Source organism: Hakea prostrata, chromosome 6 (genome assembly GCF_041222555.1).
Source record: "Hakea prostrata isolate BN-2017 chromosome 6, UWA_Hpros_2, whole genome shotgun sequence".
Classification (NCBI taxonomy): domain Eukaryota; kingdom Viridiplantae; phylum Streptophyta; class Magnoliopsida; order Proteales; family Proteaceae; genus Hakea; species Hakea prostrata.
Window position 1 is genome coordinate 38202236 of NC_142605.1, and position 21435 is coordinate 38223670.

General features: G+C 39.5%; 1 long non-coding RNA gene across 2 annotated transcripts; it reads right to left on the reverse strand.

Moving 5' to 3' along the window:
* Nucleotides 1–1706: 1706 nt before the first annotated feature.
* Nucleotides 1707–6932, reverse strand: LOC149013949 (uncharacterized). Of its 2 annotated transcripts, XR_016173938.1 has the most exons (3): nt 5632–6932; nt 5150–5552; nt 1707–4834 (listed from the first exon to the last, which is right to left on the reverse strand). It is a non-coding gene; the product is annotated as an uncharacterized LOC149013949 (long non-coding RNA). The 2 variants fall into 2 exon arrangements; XR_016173937.1 differs by lacking the exon at nt 1707–4834 and having other exon boundaries at nt 5149–5552.
* Between the last annotated feature and the right edge of the window lie 14503 nt (nt 6933–21435).

Genomic DNA, 21435 nt, shown 5'->3' on the forward strand with positions numbered 1-21435 from the left:
GATCAGCCATTATCATTATCAAATGGTAAATTTTAAATCCAAATTAACAAAGTAAAGGTTTTCGATGACAAAGAAAGGGAAGATATACATTTCAATACTTTTTTAAATTTTGTTTGTTTGTAGAATTAGAATTTTGATGGATTAAATTAGAGGAAGAATGTGCAACGGGGATTTGGTTTCAGTGCTGCACAATTAATGCGCAGTTGTCTACGGTTGAGATCTAAAATGGTCATTTTTTTTTTGGATATAATTTATAAAATAAAAAAAAAAAATCAAAATGAATAAATTTTAACCACTAGATTTGATCTGGACCGTAGATAGTTCAATGCCATGCATTAATTGCATAGTACTGAAGCACGACGCGTGCAACCGCGTCCAACAGGCAATCTTGCTCTTCCCGCCTTCCTGGTATGCTTTGAAGGAGGAGACTCGTGCAAAGAAGACACAGGAGTAAGTAACAGAATGGCAATTCCGTAATTAACTTAAAATGAGAGGCGTTTTGAATTAGATAAAAGAAGTGAAACAAAAAGGTATATTTTGATTTGGTGACTTTGCGTCCACGTCAAATCGTGCCTAGTGCGGGGGGAAGCGAACCCACATGTGGACGGTGCATGACTGGGGATGACGTGTACAATACGACAAAGTTGAAAAACACAAAAAAGAGAGCGTGAACGAGAGAGAGAGAGAGAGAGAGAGAGAGAGAGAGAGAGAGAGACAGAGACGTGCTCTTGTCACCTCGCAGCTATCTGAGCCTTGGAGTGCTGGACTTGCGGCGCGGTTGCCTTCCTTCCATGGTTGGTTGGAGGCTTGGAGCTTTATGTCACCGGTTGGGGTCTATAACAACCTTCGTGATAGTGGGAATTTTGTCAGCTCCATCATTTACATATAAAGTTTAGCACTAAATTAAATAAAAAAATGTATAACTTTTAAATTTTATCTCAATCTTTTTCTCTTTTTTCTGTATCATTTAGGTGATGGTGAATGGTTTATTATGAACTCAGATCCTTTACTTGTCATCGTAGGATTTGTACTCTAACTTGTATTCTTTTGCAAATCTGAATTGATTCCCCCCATCAAGGAAGAACAATATGATCTTTTAACGCTTTTAAACCACACGATAAGACCTGAGACTCGCTAAAATTTTTATTTATATTCTTTAAAAATATTTATAGGTGGGTGGCGTGTGGTAAGAAAGCTTCTCACACATAGGTGATCCAAACTCCTTTTATACCACATAATAGGAATGAGACATTGAGACCCATCTTTAAATAACAAAACGGAGTTAAGACCCTCATAAGTCTCATTCCTATTGTGTGGTGAAAAATTGTGAAGAACCCATGGACCTTTGCCCTAATGGATAAAAGATCTGGATTTTTTTAGTATTACTTGTGTTCTGCCGTGGCTTGCAAATTCTAGAGAGATAATTGGATCTTCTACCCTAACTTGCTGGAGTTGTTGCTACACCTGTTTCTCTGAGAAGAACCTTTGTACATGCTCAATTTTCACACTCATAGAAGATACAAGCTTAGGTTGTCAAGCAACTCTTACATCACGTCCTTGATTATTATGCGAATGCGCAAGACCGTCATGCCAAATTTCGGACTGTCGGATCCAAAATTCCGGTCGAGATTTAGACCCGGTAGCCTGGATTGTTTCGCATGAAAGTCATGCACATTAAATGCGCAAGACTGAAGCAAAGTCCAATTATTATGGCCTTTGAAAGCTGCAAAGCATCCATATCAGAAAAAAAACAAGTTTGGTCCCTGAAATACAGCAGCAACAAGTCTTTTTCATATAGCAGTCCCTGCTTCATTGGTTTCAAGAGCATTTCTCGAGGCTTCAGGCTGTACATGAGCTTTGTCCCATGAATTTCTAAGAATATCTGTTTTTCCTTGTGTAATTCATCAGTCAATACTTTCTGAGGTATGATTGATTAATATAGCTTGTTCAGCACTCTTATCTGCTGCGCTCTTAGTTCATTCATCAACTCAAATGTGCTTCGATCATCCCAAATTCCTTGGATATAGTGGAACCCATTACAGAACTCAGCTTGTATTTCCTTCTTCCGAACCATCCACACCTTTACAAAGAAAACTCACGGAAACAAGAAGCAACCAACTTATGGGGGCAAGATGAACCCAAAACAATATCAGTACACGAAATTGGTATTTTAAAAATAAAATAAAATTCATAAGCATCACAAAGGATAATTTAAGTATTGAAAAGAAACCCGAAACTTCACTTTGATCTTACAACTCCTATCTTCACGTCAGCTAAATTGTTTGTTGGCCTTGGCTTTGATTGGAACGAGCTCTGCCTGCAATTGACTAAGCATTTACTCCCCTTTTTCACCTTTTCAAATAAATTAACTTTTCCATGTGAGTCTCATCAAATGAAAACCCAAACATAGTAGCTCATAGAGAAAAAGTAACCAAGGTCAGCTAACCAAAGAAGACTTCCACATTAGGGAAAACAAGAGAATCAGCTTCACATTTCCTGTGTCACAGTTTCACATATTCAACACTGCCCCAGATTATACAAGTGAATGAAAAAGCTCAAATGGTTCAAGTTTACCTGGTGACTGGTGAGTCTAAAACTGGCCTGTTTGCTGAATCAAACTGGTTTGCAATAGAACATGTCACCAAGAAAAACAGGGAGAGTGGGCTACCTCCGGCAATCAAGCCAATGAAGAAACAAAACATTACTCCATGGATGGGACTAAGAAAGGCTCCAGAATGAGAAATCTCTGAGAAAATTGATAAACGAGTACTCAAAACCTTGAGTGAGGTGAGTGGAGGGTTTAAATAGCTTAACTTGGTTTGTCATAGTATGTCAGATTGCCCAACTTCTAAAATTCCTCTCCTTTTCTGCTCTTTGGATCCATGGCGGTTAAGAATTTCTTAATGAACTACACAATCTCATCCCACACAAATAAGGAAAGTGGTTACCCAGCCTTATCTGTCCAAATTGGGATACACCTTACTTATTATGGATCTGGTGCTGAATATCTTGCTCTAGCCGTGCACGACATTTAGCTGGCAGTATCTGCCATAGTTGTCTCTTACGTTCCCAGACTACGTGACTCTTACCGGACTTCATTGCCTTCACAAACATTGCCTACATGCAAGTCCTAATGCTCGGGAAGATATGCATTTCCCTAGTTCTCCCGCGCTTATGCTCATCTCCTTGGGAGTCATTGGGTGGCCTGGTTAGCCCGGATTGAGTACAACCAGCACAGTTAATCAGGACCGAACCGTTTCTCTTGGTCGAATCTGATGTAACATTACCCAACATATCAAGTTTACCCAATAGGCTTTAAAGCTGGGTGAAAGGATGAAAACTACTGTTCTTCCCTTAGATGAGAAGAGTTATGGCTGTTCGCATGGGTAGTGAACAGTTGGATGGCATAGTAGCTACTATGTACATGAATGTGAAAAATTGTTAGGAACCTCAATTGTACATCAGCCTTTGGCAGCAACCTGCAAGTTCATACACAACACTCACAAACTCTGCACTTTAAATGGTAAATCAAAGCCTGAAGAAACAATAAGAGAACTCAGCCCATTAATCCCACACTGAGGTTGAACAACCAGGAGTGCACTACAAGATACCCCTCAACCTGAACCCCCACTTGAAATACCCCTAAACCAAGGGTCTTCCCATCTCTACAAGCTACCTTGCTGAAAAGACGCAAATTCAATCTCCTGCTTTAGCCTATTCCCTATGCCCACTAATATAATCCCAACAATCCCCTAAATGTCTTAACTAACTACTTCCCACATAGGCCAACATGAGAGTGGTTGCTCCTCAATAGAATGCTGCCACTTGTCCTGGTCCCTTTCTGGTCCCCCACATGGTTATTTTTTATATTGCACAACTCCCTTCTCCATGCACCCTCAAAACTAGTCTTAACAAGAGCCAATAATGATTGACCTCAAGAGAAAATGAGAAGTAAGAAATGCACAAACACCAACTAGATTCACAACCAGATTCAAGTCAATCCCGTTTTTAGAACTTCAACAAAAGACTTCATGGGGAAGAACGAAACCAGCTCCCCACTCCTCAAATGATTATTCAATGTCTTTAGGCATCTTACCTTTAGCATTAGCTACAAAAATGACAGAAGCAGGAATGGGTGTTATGGCAGTCTGCATTGGTACTGACACAGTTGAAGGGGAAGAGGGCACTGGAATTGGCATTGACATGGGGGTTCTATTCTCTTCATCAGTATTCAGAGACCACTTGAATGGTGTAGTCATTGGTGTTTTGTTGTTTGGAAGCATTTTCTGTGCTTTGTTCATGTCTTCAATAAAGTTCTTCATGATGGCCTTGGAGATAGGATAGAGAGGCTATCTTGACATGGGTGATTCAGTGACATAACAATTTGCAAGATTCAAGGAGTGCTGTTTAACTGGGAGGCCAGCACTGTCCAAGCCTCTCCCACCTAGATAAAAGTCAATTGTGTGCTACATAGCATACATATTGAAGAAAACTTCAAAACAATTGTACTGAAAGTTTCTAGATAGGAAAACAAAATGAAAGAAAGAATAACCTGTAGGCAAAGCCACAAAACCTTCCACCAGATGGTGGTTTTGCGAGTCATTTGACAATAGCTCTTGGTTGTGCGCGACTTAGGAGTGGCTTTTTCTGTATTAAGTGGATTGGATCTAGGAGTTCATAATATTGCTCCATCAAGGGAATTTCTTTTGGTGCATGGACCACCAGTTGAAGTTCTTGATACCTTTCTTCCACTCTGGGACTTTGAAGGGCTTGGTTTTGACCCAAAAAGCACTTCCTGCTCTGCTATCAACTGCCCCTGAAGTTTCTTTTGTTCCTGCAAATATTAAATTGGGTAAAGACATCAAAAAATATGCATGATTTAATGGAGATCAATTATAGACCAGAGTTTATACCCATCGCCTTTGGCATTCTTGCTGTTTCTCTGAATGTAATATAATAATTAGGAGTTCAGACAAGTACACATAATAATAAATAGGGAAAGTAAAGCATCTAGATTCTGGAGTACACTCCAATTGGAATTTGGAAGAAAAATCAAGTACAAACCAGAAACCCACCACTGGAAAAATCAGTTTAAGTTACATGGTGGATTTTTAACATATTTTGACTGATAAGCTGGGAGAGTACATACACCATCATATGTGAATTCTACACCTCTTTCTTTCTCCCATGCTGTGGTTGTTGATGCCAACGCATCCACCATTGCTGCTCCAACAGCAAACAGATGAAGAATTTTACATAATTGAATACATCTAAATAAATCAAAATCAGAAACTCTTGAAAGGTCTAAATCAGCCTTAAGCAATGCCCTGGTGAGTGGATCAATTCTCTAAAAATGGACTGAAATTAGGAACAACATTTCAAGGCTTAAGCCTGATTGATGACTCCATTATAATATTGATCACTCCATACTGGAAATAATAATGCCTCATGCAGCTATATGCGCCTGGAAGTTTGTTGACCATCAAACAAGCCTTCTCAGCATGCTTGAGCACTAGATGAGCACCTCTACCAGCATTGTAGCGATTTTCGTCCTGCAACACCAACATTTTTAAAAATTAAACAAAAAAGGTCTGAATGGGGGGGAATCCTCCGGAGGATACAAATTTATACCTTGTTATATTCCTCAAGCCAGCATTCATCCTCACATGCAGCTAACCATTTCTCAACCTTCTCAAGTATTTGTTTTCTGCAAAATGCTTCCTCTTTAGCATTTACAATTTGAAGCTCAATTTGATCCAGGATGCTAGCAAGGTCCACCTCAACTGCATTAGACAAGAAGATAATATTACGGCATAATGAAAAGAGAAATAGTTACATTGTACATTTCATCAATCTTTCTTGCCAGACTCTATAGCCTCAATTGTATAATCAGCTCCTGCCCCCAAGTGTGTCTGCCTGGAAATCTCATCCAACTCTGATTTTTTCATCAGAACAAGCTCTTTCACTTTGCTTGCTTTGAATTCTTCAAGTCTAAATACTTCTGCTTCAATCTGCATAATTAATTTATTAAACCTTACTCCTACAGAATTGAACCATAAAACGTTAGCAGAAAATTAACAAAAGAAGAATTATGGACTAACGTAAGTGATGAAGTCCTCAGAGAGGATGTTGGGTTCAGTTATTTCATGTTCTGAAACAAATACATTATCGGTGACATTCTGAAACGTCTGCTGCTGCTCCTCAATTGGTATGTTGGTAATACTCCAAAAATAGTTCAATTCAATTAATTGACGGGGAAAGATTCCTTACCTGGATTCGCTTTCCCTTTTGTGAAGTATTCGCAGCGGAAGTAATTCTGGATCCACATTCTCGTTCCACCACCAAAGCTTCTACCGGGTGATTCCACAATCACAAGGAAAGGGAAGTATTTCCATAACCCAAATGCCTGTGGAGTGAAAGATGGAAGAAGATCTAAAGCAAGGAAGGAAACCTCCAAGCCAGCGAATCTAGGAGAGAGAGAGAAAGATGGAGCCGCCTCTTTTCTGGAAGAAATCTCGTACGAATGAAATCACACACTTACTCACTAATGTGGTGATTACCAAAATATATAACCCTATTTTGTAACCGCCCTAATAGTGAGTTTCCAATATTGCCCTTGGGCATTTAATTTATTAATTATATTAATAAATTCCAACAGCTCCCACTTGCACAAGGGCAAGTGTTAATCTTTCAATGTGTCCCAAACACACTTGTATATCCCAGATATACACATTCAATCTCTCTGCTATATATCCCAGATACATAGACCTCTTGTGTCTCAGACACACATGTATATCCCAGATATACATATTCAATCTCTCTGTTATGTATCCCAGATACATAGACCTCTTGTGTCCCATACACACATGTATATCCTAGATATACATATTCAATCTCTCTGCTATGTATCCCAGATACATAGACCTCTTGTGTCCCAGACACACATGTATATCCCGGATACATATATATATTGATCTCTTCACTATGATCCCATACATAGACCACCCGTGTCCCAAACACTAATATCCACAAATCATACTGGCAAAATGGGTTGTGCGACCGGTGATACCACGCACGCGTGAGCCCCAAACTAGAAACCTTCCCGAGAAGGCCAGAATGACACATCACTCAAAGAAACAAATCAAATAAGCATTAGTATAACACAATGTCCTAGGGTTATTCAAACTCACCAGACTAAAGGTATCTCGATCCCTCTGAGAGATCACCTTCTTGTCCTTAAAATATTCACTACTGTAACACATACAGTTGGCGCCAACAAACACTTTTAGGGTGCGGTTGAATCAAACCTTTCCTTTCGCCCCTGGACCATCACTACACTTACGATTGACTCCTTTCCCGGTAGTGCCTCTTTAGGTCGAATCAATCATGACCATAGGTAACACCCCAAAGTAGCCACATCAACCCTTCGTTTCATGATGTCGTCGAAAGTCACTAAGAACACTAATGGACCATAGGGTCCAGGACTCACACAATGAGAGGAGCAGGGATCCATCCTCTCATTTCTAATGATCGCAGCACACATAGTATGATATATGTGCTATGGTGGAGCATTCTATATACAATAGAATGTATGTCCATCTCAACACACAGGTCTTAGTCTAGTCGCAACCTCTTGCGCCTAACCCGAGTTTCTTTATTGTCGCCACCCTAGCGCCACATAAAGTACTCGCACCTGGCTCCTATAGGCAACATGAATAGTGGGAACATTCATGTCGATTCTCTTCACAATAGAGAAACTCATCTTGATTCCAAATCAAGGCGACATCATGATTATGAATTGACCTACACAAAGTCATTCACAATCCGTCTCATCTCTGCTCGCCTCCAAGGCGCCAGAGGCGAATGCTCGTGTGAGTGAGCCATTCTTTTGCCTATTGACATATCTTGTTTTATGCTAGAAAAACACAATCACATAGAAAGTGAATAAAAAGAAATGCTGGAATGAACTCATATTACTCATTAATAAGAAAGTCTCAGTATAAAAATAAGTCACAATCTACGCAAGCCCAAGGATTTTACATGAGAAATAAAAACATCCTTGGCTATAGGTTTAGTAAGAGGGTCAGCTACCATCTGACTAGTAGATATGTGCTTAAGTACAACTTTCTTCCTTGATGTAATGTCTCTAACAAAGTGATATCTCAACTGTATATGTTTGGTCTTCCCATGATACTTGGGGTCCTTGACATAGCTAAGAGCTGCCGTACTATCATAATAGACAAGGGCAGCCTCTTTGGATGTCATCACAATCCCAAGATGTCGAAGGAATCTCCTCAACCAAACAGCCTCTTGAACCGCAGCTGAGCATGCCACATACTTTGCTTCCATGGTCGAGAGGGATATACAAGCCGCTTCTTGCTACACCACAAATGGCCCCGCCATTCAACAAGAAAGCATATCCAGAGGTTGATTTGCGCTCATCGATGTCTCCAGCCCAGTCGGCATCACTATAGCCAACTAACCGCAAATCCGATCCTTGGTAACACAGCATGTAGTTACTCGTTCCTTTGAGATATCTCAATATCCTCTTGACTGCTTTCCAGTGCTCTATGCCTGGGTTTGATTGGTACCGACTAACCAAACCCACTGCATGACAAATATCCGGCCTAGTACACATCATAGCGTACATAAGGCTACCTACTGCACTGGAATATGGAACTCTTTCCATCTTGGTTTTCTCCTCTGGAGTCTTAGGACCCATATCAAGGCTCAAATGCAAACCCTTCTCCACTGGAGTATCAATTGGTTTGCAATTGTGCATCTGGTATCTTGTCAAGACATTGTCAATATAGGTCTCTTGAGATAAACCCAGTAATCTCTTTTGCCTATTTTTGACAATCTTGACACCAAGCACATAGCTTGCTTCACCCATGTCCTTCATATCAAATACGGAGGACAACCATTTCTTAATGGTTTCCAATAGCTCCTTGCTATTGCTAGCCATAAATATGTCATTTACGTACAATGTCAGAATGACATAATTATTATCAGATCTCTTGGTGTAAACACAGTGGTCTTCCTCAAGCATGGAAAAACCATTTTCCATCATAGCTAGGTGGAAGTGCACATTCCACTGTCTAGATGCTTGCTTTAAGCCATATATGGACTTCTTAAGCTTGCACACTTTGCGCTCAAGTCCATTTGCTTCAAAGCCTTGAGGTTGATCCATATAGATCTCTTCCTCAAGTTCTCCATTGAAAAAAATAGTTTTTACATCCATCTGATAAAGCTCCAAGTCTAACTGAGCAACAATGGCTAGTATGAGGCGAATTGAGGCAAACCTAACTACAGGGGAAAAAGTTTCCTTATAATCAACGCCCTCTGGTTGGGTGTAGCCCTTAGCCACTAAACGAGTCTTGAATCTCTCAATAGATCCATCCGCCTTTCTTTTGATCTTGAGAACCCACTTGTTCCCAATTGCCTTTTCGCTCTGGCGGCAAGTCAACCAAGTCCCAGGACATGATTAACTTTCATCGACTCCAACTCTTCCTTTATTGCTTTCAACCATTCCTTTGAGCTTGACCCCGCAAGAGCTTCCTGCAAGCTCTTTGGTTCATGCTCATCGACTGAAGTCATCTCACAGTCGATCTCTTCAGGAGTTACTTTGTAGGCTTCATCCTCTATGTCGAAACGTTGACGAGGAACTAGCCCGCGCCCACTATGGCGCAAGTGCATGTCAGATTGCTCACCGTCTGAGGTAGCTATCACATCTGCACTCCCACTCCCACTAGGATCTTCTGGATGAACCCCAGGTTCATTATCCAGAATCTGAATCCTTGGAGTGACAAGACCACTATCTTGTATCTCAAAGAATTCCAATGATTCTTTGTTAACTCCTGAAAGAGATGGAAAATCATTCTCCAAGAATGTTGCATCCCTAGACTCAAGTTCCGTTCTCCTCTCACTCTCATCTAGTCCAATGAAAACATGGCCCTTTGAGGGTTCAGAATATCTCACAAAGATACACTTTCTTCCTCTGGGTCCAAGCTTTCCATATTGGTGAGAATTAGAGTAAACATATGCTGTACATCCCCATGCGTGCAAGTAACTCAAATTTGGCTTCCTTTCGGTCCACAACTCATATGGTGTGGAAGGAACCAATTTGGTTGGAACTCTGTTGAGGATATAGGCCGCAGTCAGCAAAGCATCTCCCCAATAAGAGATGGGAAGATTTTCCTGCGCCATCATGGATCTCACCATGTCTAGCAAGGTTCTATTCCTCCTCTCAGCAACCCCATTTTGCTGTGGAGTCCCTGCAATAGTAAGTTGTCTAGATATCCCCTTTTCATCACATAACCCTTTGAACATATTGGAGAGATACTCTCTACCTCTATCCGTTCTGAGAGTTTTAATCATTTTATCTAACTGATTCTCAACTAAGCTCATGAATTTCTTAAAACATTCCAGAGCTTATGACTTATGAGAAATTAGATAAATGTGACCATACTGTTGATAGTCATGTATGAATGTGATGAAATAAGACTGTCCTTTTCTAGTATGCACATTTATGGGTCCACACACATTTGAATGGATAAGTTCTAAAGGAAGAGAGGCTCTTAAAGCCTTTTCAAATGGTTTTCTAGTTGCTTTTCCTGCTAGACATGACTCACAGGTTGGCAAATCAGATAGTGAACCTTGGCCTAAGAGACCTTCTCTTGCCAACCTGTTCATCTTATCTAAGCCAATATGTCTTAGTCTAGCATGCCACAAATTATAATCAATACACAATATCTTGGCAAACAAAAGCACTACTAGAATTAAATGAATAATCAATTGTATCCAATACAATGAAACCATTATTAAGAAAACCATAACCATAAACTGTATCACCCAGATACAAAACCAAAGAATTGTTTTCAAATACAACTCTAAAACCATGTCTCATAAACCACTCTTGTTTCTATTCCCACCTCTGTTACTTTGCCTAGACCGCTGAGGTTGAGCTCTCTCCTTCTTGCGCTCGAAGCTTGCACCCTTACTAGTGCTAGCTTCAGCAGCAAGTACTTCAGTGTGAGGAGCATCGGCCAACATCCGATCGTCCTTTAGCTCAAGGTGCTTGGCAACTTGATCAAATGTCTTGACCTCATCAGCATGAGTCAAGATGATCTTCATATGCTCCCAAGACTCAGGCAATGACCTGATGACTGATGACTGAGACTTGCTCCTCATCAGTTTTTTGGCGCCCACATGCGCTCAACTCACTAATCATGTTAGACATGATGGTTATATGCTGCCTCATGGTGTGACCCTGACACATCTTATATCCGTCAAATGTGAGTCTGAGCTGGCGGCCTCTTGTGGTGGAAGTCCCTCCGTACTAGAACTTCACAACCCCTCACAAAGACTTTGCAATCCTATGCTTCTCATAACGAAGCATCAGGTCATCCCTCATGGAGCTTAGGATACTAATCCTAGCTACCCGGTCTTTCCTCTTCCAGGCATTGTAAAGCTCAAGGTTTCTGCAATACTGTGCAGTGGTACCTTCCTAAGGTGGGGACATGGTCTAGTTTACGGTTTCCAGCATGTTCTTGTTCTTCTAGGAGATACTGCACCTTTCGGTGCCAAAGGTCATAATACCTCTTATTCAGATTATCTCCTTTCGCGAAGTTAGCAACAATGCTCTTGGTAGCAGCCATTTATTCTAGAGACATTATATTCAACTATTCTAGCATAAAACACAACTCAAGCAGCAGCAAATCACACTAGCATAGTCAACCTATGGGATAAGCATTTAAACCAAAAGAGATGCTAACAAACATTCAATCAAATTCTCATGCAAACCCACATAGACTTATACACTAGTTTCATTTTGTGCAAGAAACATGATTAATAGACCCATAATTAAAAACAACAGTTTTATTAAAATAAAACATGCAATCATGTTAAAGTTATGAGGTGGTTCACACAGAACACTTCTACCTCATTAGCTCCCACTAGGCCCCATTAGGCCCTCAATGCCCAAACATCACACAGATTGTCGGGCCATTGGTGTCCAGTAAGTTAAAAACACATTCTCGAATCGGGACCAATATCAAAAATCCATCTCCAAAAAATGCCATCTCCGCCCAAACGGAATTCCGTCCGCCTTTTATGCCCGGATGGATGACCGATCGCCAGATGCGTAAATTCCGTCTGGCATTTCTGTGACCAGACGGATGACCGTCTCCCAGACGGAAATTCCGTTTGGGTCACTATGATCTGTCAGACACCAGACGGTCGTCCGTCTGGTCCACAGTGACCAAAAAACGGCGTTTTTTCTCAATTTTTTTATGAACGAAAATTTTTCAAAAAAATGGAAAATCACGTTTTTTCTTTACAAAAATTCATCCAAAAACACGTGAAAAAAAAAACCAATAATAATTATTACACAAAAAAATAATCATGGTTAATCAATTCATGCAAAAATTCACGAGGGAAAAATATAAGGATCCACCCATTCGGATCCGAACCCAAAACATAAGGGTTTCCAAAAACCCTATCAATTCTCCCATGGGTTTCGTATTAAACCTTGGATTCTCCGTAGGTTTTCATAAACCCTTGATCCTCCCATTGGATCTATACAATGAAATTAAACAATGGGGAGGAACAAAGAACCGTGGGAACCAATGGCTCTGATGCCAATGTTGGTAATACTCCAAAAATAGTTCAATTCAATTAATTGACGGGGAAAGATTCCTTACTTGGATTCGCTTTCCCTTTTGTGAAGTATTCGCAGCGGAAGTAATTCTAGATCCACGTTCTGTTCCACCACCAAAGCTTCTACCGGGTGATTCCACAATCACAAGGAAAGGGAAGTATTTCCATAACCCAAATGCTTGTGGAATGAAAGATGGAAGAAGATCTAAAGCAAGGAAGGAAACCTCCAAGCCAGCGAATCTAGGAGAGAGAGAGAGAGAAAGATGGAGCCGCCTCTTTTTTTGGAAGAAATCTCGTACGAATGAAATCACACACTTACTAATGCGGTGGTTACCAAAATATATAACCCTATTTTGTAACCGCCCTAATAGTGAGTTTCCAATATTGCCCTTGGGCATTTAATTTATTAATTATATTAATAAATTCCAACAGGTGTGTCTAACAAATTCCATAGTTCCAACATTGTCATTGACAGACCAAATGCTTACTTTTTGCATCATCTCTGTCAACCTTTTGTAGTGTTTGGACTTCAACAGCCAACCTCTCAATTGTATCACCACTTATGTTCTTCATTTCCTCAGAATGAGGACTTCTTTAATTGTGTCCTTGAAATCTAAACCAAGCACTAAACATAGAGAGTCTAGCGTGTTAAGATGGTCCAGAACCTGTTTCATGCGTTCTCCCTGCATATGAATATAAACCAAATTTGATTCATGAAACATGTAAACCTTGCTGGCACAGGAGCCGAGGTCAAACCTTTTCTTTTTGAAGTTCTTGCAGCTGCCTGTTCAGTTTTTCAAGCTTTCCTAAGGACATCTCAATTTCATCCACCACAACAATGGAGTGATTATTTACTGTGGAACTACAGATCTCATTTGAGATCTTTTGTATTTGTTTAAGGACTTCAATAAATTGGTTACTTCTCTCACATTTCCTGTCTCTCATCTCGTTAGGAAAGAAATTTCATGGAATGTAAATCAGTCTTATTGATTAATGTGTGGTAAATGACCACTATTTATACAATGCAAGAATGGGTTATCTATGGTATGTACAATCAATACAATTTGCTATATATGACATGTACAATATTACTATGGTATGAACAATAAATATAGGGTGTACGAGTAAGGATAGGCAAGGTGGAGAGATGAGGATGAGAGTTTGTGAAATTCGAATTTCGAATTTGAATTTGAATTTCATTCAATTAGTATGTGTAATACTCCCCCTCAAGTTGGGGTGTGTAAATTTCGGATGCCCAACTTGCCAAGTAGGTCCATGAAATGATCACGAGATAGTGCTTTAGTGAACAAATCCACCACTTGAGATCTAGTGTGAATCTTGGTAGGACGAATGAGACAGTTTGGAATTTCTCATGAACAAGATGACAGTTAATCTCGATACACTTAGCGCGCTCGTGGAAAACCAGATTAGATGCAATGTGTAATGTGGCTTGACTGTCACAATATAATGGGTTCGGGGAGTTCACCTCAAGGCCAATCTCTTGAAGTAGTGTGGTTAACCATTGAACTTTGCAAGTTGTATTGGCCAAAGTACAATATTCAACTTTAGTAGAAAAACGAGATACCGTATGTTGCTACTTTGCCTTCCATGATTTTGGATTGTTCCCTAAGAAAAAGCAATATCCTATGGTGGATCTTTTGGTTATCAGACAACTTGCCCAATCCAAATTACAATATGCACGTAGACGAAGGGTAGTTTGGGCTCAAAAATATAATCTTAGGCCCACAGAGGCTTTGAGATATTTGAGAAGATGATGGGCAGAATAAAGGTGAAGTTGCCCAAGTTCATGCATTAATTGGCTAAGAATGTTGACAACATAAGAAATATCGGGCCAAGTGACAGTCAAATAAATTAGATGCCCAACTAGCCTCTGATATTGTGATGGGTCATGAAGAACTTCACCACTATCTGAAAATAATTTTAGATGTTGCTCCATGGGAGTGTCTCAGGGCCGTGCATTAGTAAATCCACAATCAATTAAAATGTCAAGTGTATATTTGTGCTAACAGAGATGAAGTCATTTATTAGAGCATGCAACCTCAATGCCCAAAAAATATATTTCAACTTTCCAAGGTCCTTGATATGAAATTTTGATGGAGCATGGCCTTAATAGAGTTGATTAGTGGCTTGCTGGGACACCTAGAAGAATGTAAACAGTGTCATCACCTTGGCGATAGCTAAAAAGAGAGTGATCCAAGTTAGAGTTGGTAAAACCATCTTCGCTCAAAGTCGTGGAAAACTTCGAATACCATTGGTGGGAGGCTTGTTTGAGGCCGTATATGGATTTATGGAGGCGCCAAACCAAGTTCTCCCCCTTTCTCTTATATTCAAGAGGTGGCAACATATAACTTCCTCACTGAGGTCACCTTGTAAAAAGCATTATTTACATCCATTTGTTCCAAAAGCCATCCATTTGCAGCGGCAATTGCTAAAAGTACCCATACAATCACAAGTTTCACCACTAAAGTGAATATTTCTGTAAAATCTACTCCCTCAATCTGAGTGTAGCCTTTTGCTACCAAACGGGTTTTGTATCATTCAATGGTGCCATTAGCCTTACGCTTAATTTTACATATCCAACGACTAACCGATGGGTTTGTTTCCTGGAGGTAGGGGAACAAGTGTCCATGTTATATAAAGTCATGGTCCCTATTTCATCCTTTATAGCTTGACACCATTCTTGATATTTCATTTGCCTCTATGAAATTCTTGGGTTCACTCTCATTAGCTAAAGATACAAGGAAAGCCATGTGTGAGGATGAAAAGTTAGCATAACTCAAAAAATTTGACAAATGATAGGGTGTATTAGTACCTATCTCCGATGAGGATTGAAATGACGGAGGGAAGGTGCAATGAAAATCTTCAAAACAACACGGGGGATGATGGATGCATTGGGGTCTAGGGGTTGCAATGGAAGTAGTTTCGGTAAGAGGTACTGGTTCGGCCTCAGTAGGAGTGGGAGTTTCTTGTACCGAGGTGACATCTTGGTTGTTAGTCACCAAGTTTAAAGGGTCCGAATGAGGAGGTAAAGGATTGGCAAGCGGTGTAAAGAAGATATCATGAGACTCTTCTAGGACATCCATACACAGGTAAGGGTAAAACATGATGTGGTTTGGTGGAGTTGTTTAGAAAGGCACAAGAAAAAATGTGCTCTTGGAAAGTAACGTTCCTTGTGACAAAAACATTTTTTGATTGCTTTCGTACTAGGTTTATATCAAAATATGATATTAAGATACAAAGCCAACCTATGAACTCAAAAAATAGAATCACTGGTCCAAACAATAAGTTAGGTGCCTTTGGTCTTCATCAGCCTCTAATTCTGTCTTTGACAAATTTGTATTTAATATGGAGCACCATGTGGTTCTCCTAGCCAAAAACATAGCCTAGGCGTACTCCTGCTGTGCTGGAACTGTTATGTGCCTAGCTCATCCTCATCTAAGCAAGGTTCCCTATAACCCATTCAACCTCTTGTTGCCTAGGCATTGTTAAGGTGCTATCATGCCTCAATAATGCTGTAAAAATTGACAAAGAGATCTATTAAGTGGAATGTGTAACCAATTTTGTTTTCCGTTTTACTTTCTTATAAATAATGAATTGTACTTGATGATGTTTTTTCTATTAATTTGTGTATGGTTCTCAATGAATGACATATATAAGAATGGTGAGAGATATTGCGAGATATCTCGCTTTTTTAGTTAACCGAGATAAGATGGGAGTCGAATTCTACGAAATGGGATATCTCGCCATATCTCTCTAGAACTCTCAATTTTCGCCATATTTTTTGCGGATTTCAGCTAGATTTTCAGTTGCAACTACTCTTAGCACATCACAACACCAAAAGAAAATCAATCATTCTCTGCTTGTCTTATGAACTCATGAGTTAATGGCTTGTATAGAACTTCTAATGGTTGTATAATTTTAATATTCTATTCTCAAGGGTTGAGATTGTAATACTCATATAGTCATATGGATGGAATTTAGATGACACTTAAGTTATTTGATGTATTTGATACACTTGCTTTTTATTTATATGCCTTAAAGGTTCTATTTATATGTTGTATAACCTTGCATTCCCTAATCCTACAGCATTTTGATTTTACACTATGGATAGACTTAGAAATCATACTTAGGATTGTTTTCTCACAAATCCAAAGCCACTAATGTGTTCAAAAGGCCTTAAATAGGCTAAATGCCAAATTTCAACCTAACCAGGATCCTAAAACCCATAAAGATTGGCCACCACGTTGACGCCAGAAAATTACACATCTCAACCAAGATCTTGCCATCTTAGTCGAGATTTTGGTTTTTCACGGTGGCGATCTCTAGCTTGGGAGCGAGATCTTCTACCATGTATATAAGTATAAATGTAGTACTTGTGAGATGCATGCAAGCATCATTATATGTTTGGAATAACAGAGCCAGAAACATTTCTAGTGTCTTCACTAGCGCATGTAAGTTCATGAAGTCTTCAGCTCTTACCATTGTGTTAATCCTCGATCCTCAATTCCTTATATTCTCATTTTTTAATATAAACTATCGCTGCTCTTCTCTCTGTCATTTCATGTACGTCAGAATTAGGTTACAGGTTCGTCTAGGTACTCAATCACCTTTAACAAAGCAAGTCTTCAGATTTATAACGTTACAAAACACCTAAACTCAAACAAATTCAGGATTTTTCCAGAGCAACGAAACCAGATAGAAACACAGAGTAATATGGAAACAGTTAAGAGAATGATAACCAAATGAAGTACACAAATAATCCAAAGAATTAACTAACAATGAACAAGCCCGATCAGATAATGGATCCAGATGACAAACCTAAACATGTTATGAACAACTATATGAAAAATGAAATGAAACCAGAGATTGAAGAGAGAAAACCTAGGGAATGAACGAGAGAAGTAGAGCAAGTAGCTGAAACGCTGTTTGGAAGTCTTGAGGAGTGGATTTTTGGTACATTTTAATGAGGAGGGCTTCGATTGGGAACGAAGCGCTATTCGAATTTGAATAGCGCTTGGTTTTGGGTCACCCACTGTCGGAGATCAAGCCCAAGTCCAGCCCACTAAGATTTTTAACAGAATGGGCCGGGTAGGGGCTGTAAAGAAGCCCATAGTTTTGCAAATTCAAGATGTTGATTTGGGAGCTCGGAACACTCTTTGAAGTAGGTAGCAATAAGGAATCCGGATCATCACCCAAGTGTTCCCCGACGGTTTTACCACCACAAAATCGATGGGCCCCACAGCTGAAAAATATTAAAAAAAAAAAAAAAAAAAAAAACTCCCATCACCCACCCCTGACCCCCCCTATATTTTGTGCTCCCCGACGGAGTCGCAGATCCGAACTCACTAATAAGGGGGCGGACTTAATCAATGCGCAGCACCTGCTACCAATGGTCGAAACCGAGATTTTGATTTTGACCATCTATTTTACATGTGGTTGAAATTTGGGGTATTAACAAATTGGATAAGATGATAATCGGATAATTATTTTCTTAAGTAAATTCTTCAAAATGAGCATGAATACAAATTGAATATAAGTTTTTGATTACCTATTGACATCTTTACCATTTTGTTTGCGAGGTTTGGTTTGAAATCTAAGAATCTAAGAATTTAACAATTTTGGTAGTTATTTTAGTAGAAAAATAGTCACATTTCTCAAATAAAAATTTATAAAAATAAGAAAAATTAAATCCAAATAAATAACTTAATCGGATAAATAATAATCGGTAAGAAAGGAGTATACCATATCCGTATCCTATTAGTAATCGAACGGATTCGGATACAGCTAAACGGATGTTGATATGAATTCGGGAGTGGATTTTGATTATTGATTTACACCCCTAGTTAAAAGTGAGATGGACAGCCGAGATTTTGATCTCGACCGTTGGCAATAACAATGTTATGCATCAAATGCGCAACACTAAAATATACGACCCTTGCCGACAACAAAGCTCCCTCTGAGGATGTCATCGAGGTGCGCGCAAGCTGGCCCGGATGAACCTCAGATACAAAAAAAAAAAAAAAAAAAAAAGGTGCTCTCTTTACTCTTTTTCTACTACACAACAAGGGTGTCATACATTTAGATAGTGACAAAATAAATTAAAAGTAAGATTGTGGGATGGAAAAATGTTAGGAGAGTACATACTTAGAGTCGGATCAGCTCCCCGTGAAGGAAGCATGGAGTGCTCCCTGACGGCTTCCCAAGCACAAAAACAGTGGGCCCACAGGTGAAAAACACATTTTGAGAAAGAAAGAAAAAATTCATATTTTTCACCTGTGGGCCCCACACTGTTTTTGTGGTTAGGAAGCCGTTAGGGAGTTCTACATACCTATACCCTAATGGATAGAGGATCCAGACTTGCCATCTTCTCTGACCCATTATACGTGTATTTAGAGATGGACCACACATCTATTGTATGATAGAGAGGCTTGAGGGGATCACATACTAGATCCATAGCACTAATTCTGGGCCAGTCTAAATGGCACGAGATTCTTTGGACCAGGCGTACTAGAGAAATTCCAGGTCGATGTCCAATAAGAGAGTCAACAAAATGAACCATCATGTTTTCTGTTCGATGAAATGCCCAAGTGAAAGAAAAGAGATGGAAACCAAAAGTAGGACAACCTCAACAACAATATGAACGGGTTCAACTATGGAGATGCTTTGCTTAATAGCCTTAATCACCTTCAACTTCAAGGTATTAGGTTCGATATCTAGAGGATCAGTTCCATCTTTTAAGATCAAGTAGCAATTCTTCTATTATCTTCTTTGCCTCCAGCAATGCGACTTTACATGAATTCTCAGGAGAGACAGTGTCAACAACTATGTCAACTAGAATACCCAAATCAGCTCTAATGACATACAGATTCATTTCTTAAGGTATAAACTTACCAGTTACATGATCTAGAGACATAGATTCTCTAGATAAGAGAGAATAGCTTTGTATAAAATAGCCAATATTCTCTTAGAACACTCTTATCAATTAGCATCTGTAGTCAACTTCTCTTGCAATTGCAGTATAAAATTATCAACAGAATTAAAAATTTAGCTACTTGAGCAAATAGCATGAAAAGACAAGATTGATTCAGATTGCAACACTCCCTAAATGCTTTCCTTCCTTAGTTGTGAATTATTCTATTCTGATCTATTTATCTTGACTTGATCTGGGAACTAGTATCTTCACTTGCTGTGGTGGGACCTAAATCCAAGAGAATCAAATAAGCAGTGATTCATTCTTGATAAGTAGTTATGGAATGCTGGGGTAAGCATATGCTTTACCATAAGTAGCTAGTTAGATTCAAAGTTAAAAACACATGAACCAGAGTGAAATTCTCAAAAGGAAAAGAGAGATTAAAACTTTGGAATATAAAATTAAGAATCTACCAGACAAGAGTGGTATTTGAACCGAATCACGAGATAATCTATTCATCCCATGACGATTTGATGCAATGATTGGATTAAATCTTGATTAGAAAGATTGATTTTTGCTCATGTAATAGAATTTATGGGACAAGTACTTAGGAGTAGATTCTCTGCAACAACCCTTCCTATCTTTTGGATTTAATTGCGCAGCACTGCAACTAATTGAAGTGGACCAATCTTAAATGGTGAGCTGGGTAGAGAATTTTAGCCAAGCATGATCAGTTAGGTGGGGAAGGTAGGGCAATTTAAAGTGAAAAAGTGGGTTTCAAGTTTCAAGTTTCAACCATCAAAGCCTCATTTCAGGATTGTAATTAAAGGGGAAATTTATTGTGCAATCACTGAGAGAGATGCTTTTTGGTTTATTGGGTTTTTGCGCGTATCTATTGTTTGATAGATTAACTGATTAATTAATGACAGAGGAGAAGCTAGCATGTCAATGTAAAGATGTGGTCCTGGTCTCCTGGATGTTTCTTTATTATTTTTCAACTTCTGATTTGAATCTTCTAGGTGGTTGTGTTTTTCCTTAAGTATTCAATGCAGCAATCTGTGTCTTCCACCGATTCACGCACCTTTGTATCGGTTTTCTGGCTGCACCCATGTAGTAAGCGTCGACATTGGCTTAGTATTCGGAAGAGTGTTGTTTCTCTTGTATATATGTTGTTGCACGCGCAGTGTTTGTGAAAATGTTTATATATATATAGGTAAGATCTTGCATTGGTTGTTCACTGTTTCGTATGGCTTGGACAAAGTGATCATGAAATGAAATCTCCAGTTGAAGCTTTTAGATTCACTTGACACTATTGGGACCACATAAAGTGTGAAAGAAAGAAAGGAAGAGAACGTGGTGGAACAGTAAAGCAGAAATGAGAAAACCAGATACCAGAGAAGAAGAGTAGTTGAGATGTGAGAGATAGGAATAACTGCTATAGTCAAAGAGGTTTTCGAGCCCCAACCCATCAACCCATGTGAGATCATGTGATGTGCCCACCAGATATTTGATTGAAAGTGCAAGAAAGAAAAATTCTCGATTCTCACTTCTCAGCAATCAACTCCAACTGGCTAAACTCTCATAAAAAGCCGAGCCAGTGTCTTTCACTTCTTGCTTGTCCACCCGTTGGCCATTGAGCTACCCACCTTACACGGCGCACTTGCCTACAATGTTAACATGTTAGGCAGCTCAAAATCTCAATTTGGTGACTTTGGTCTCCCCCACAGCGCAGACTGACCAACCCTAATTACCCATATCATGCTGTCTGGGTGGGTAATGGTTAATGTTGGTTGTTGGACTTCCACCAAACTCACCCAAAACCTGTTCGACCTTGGTCCACTTCTCAC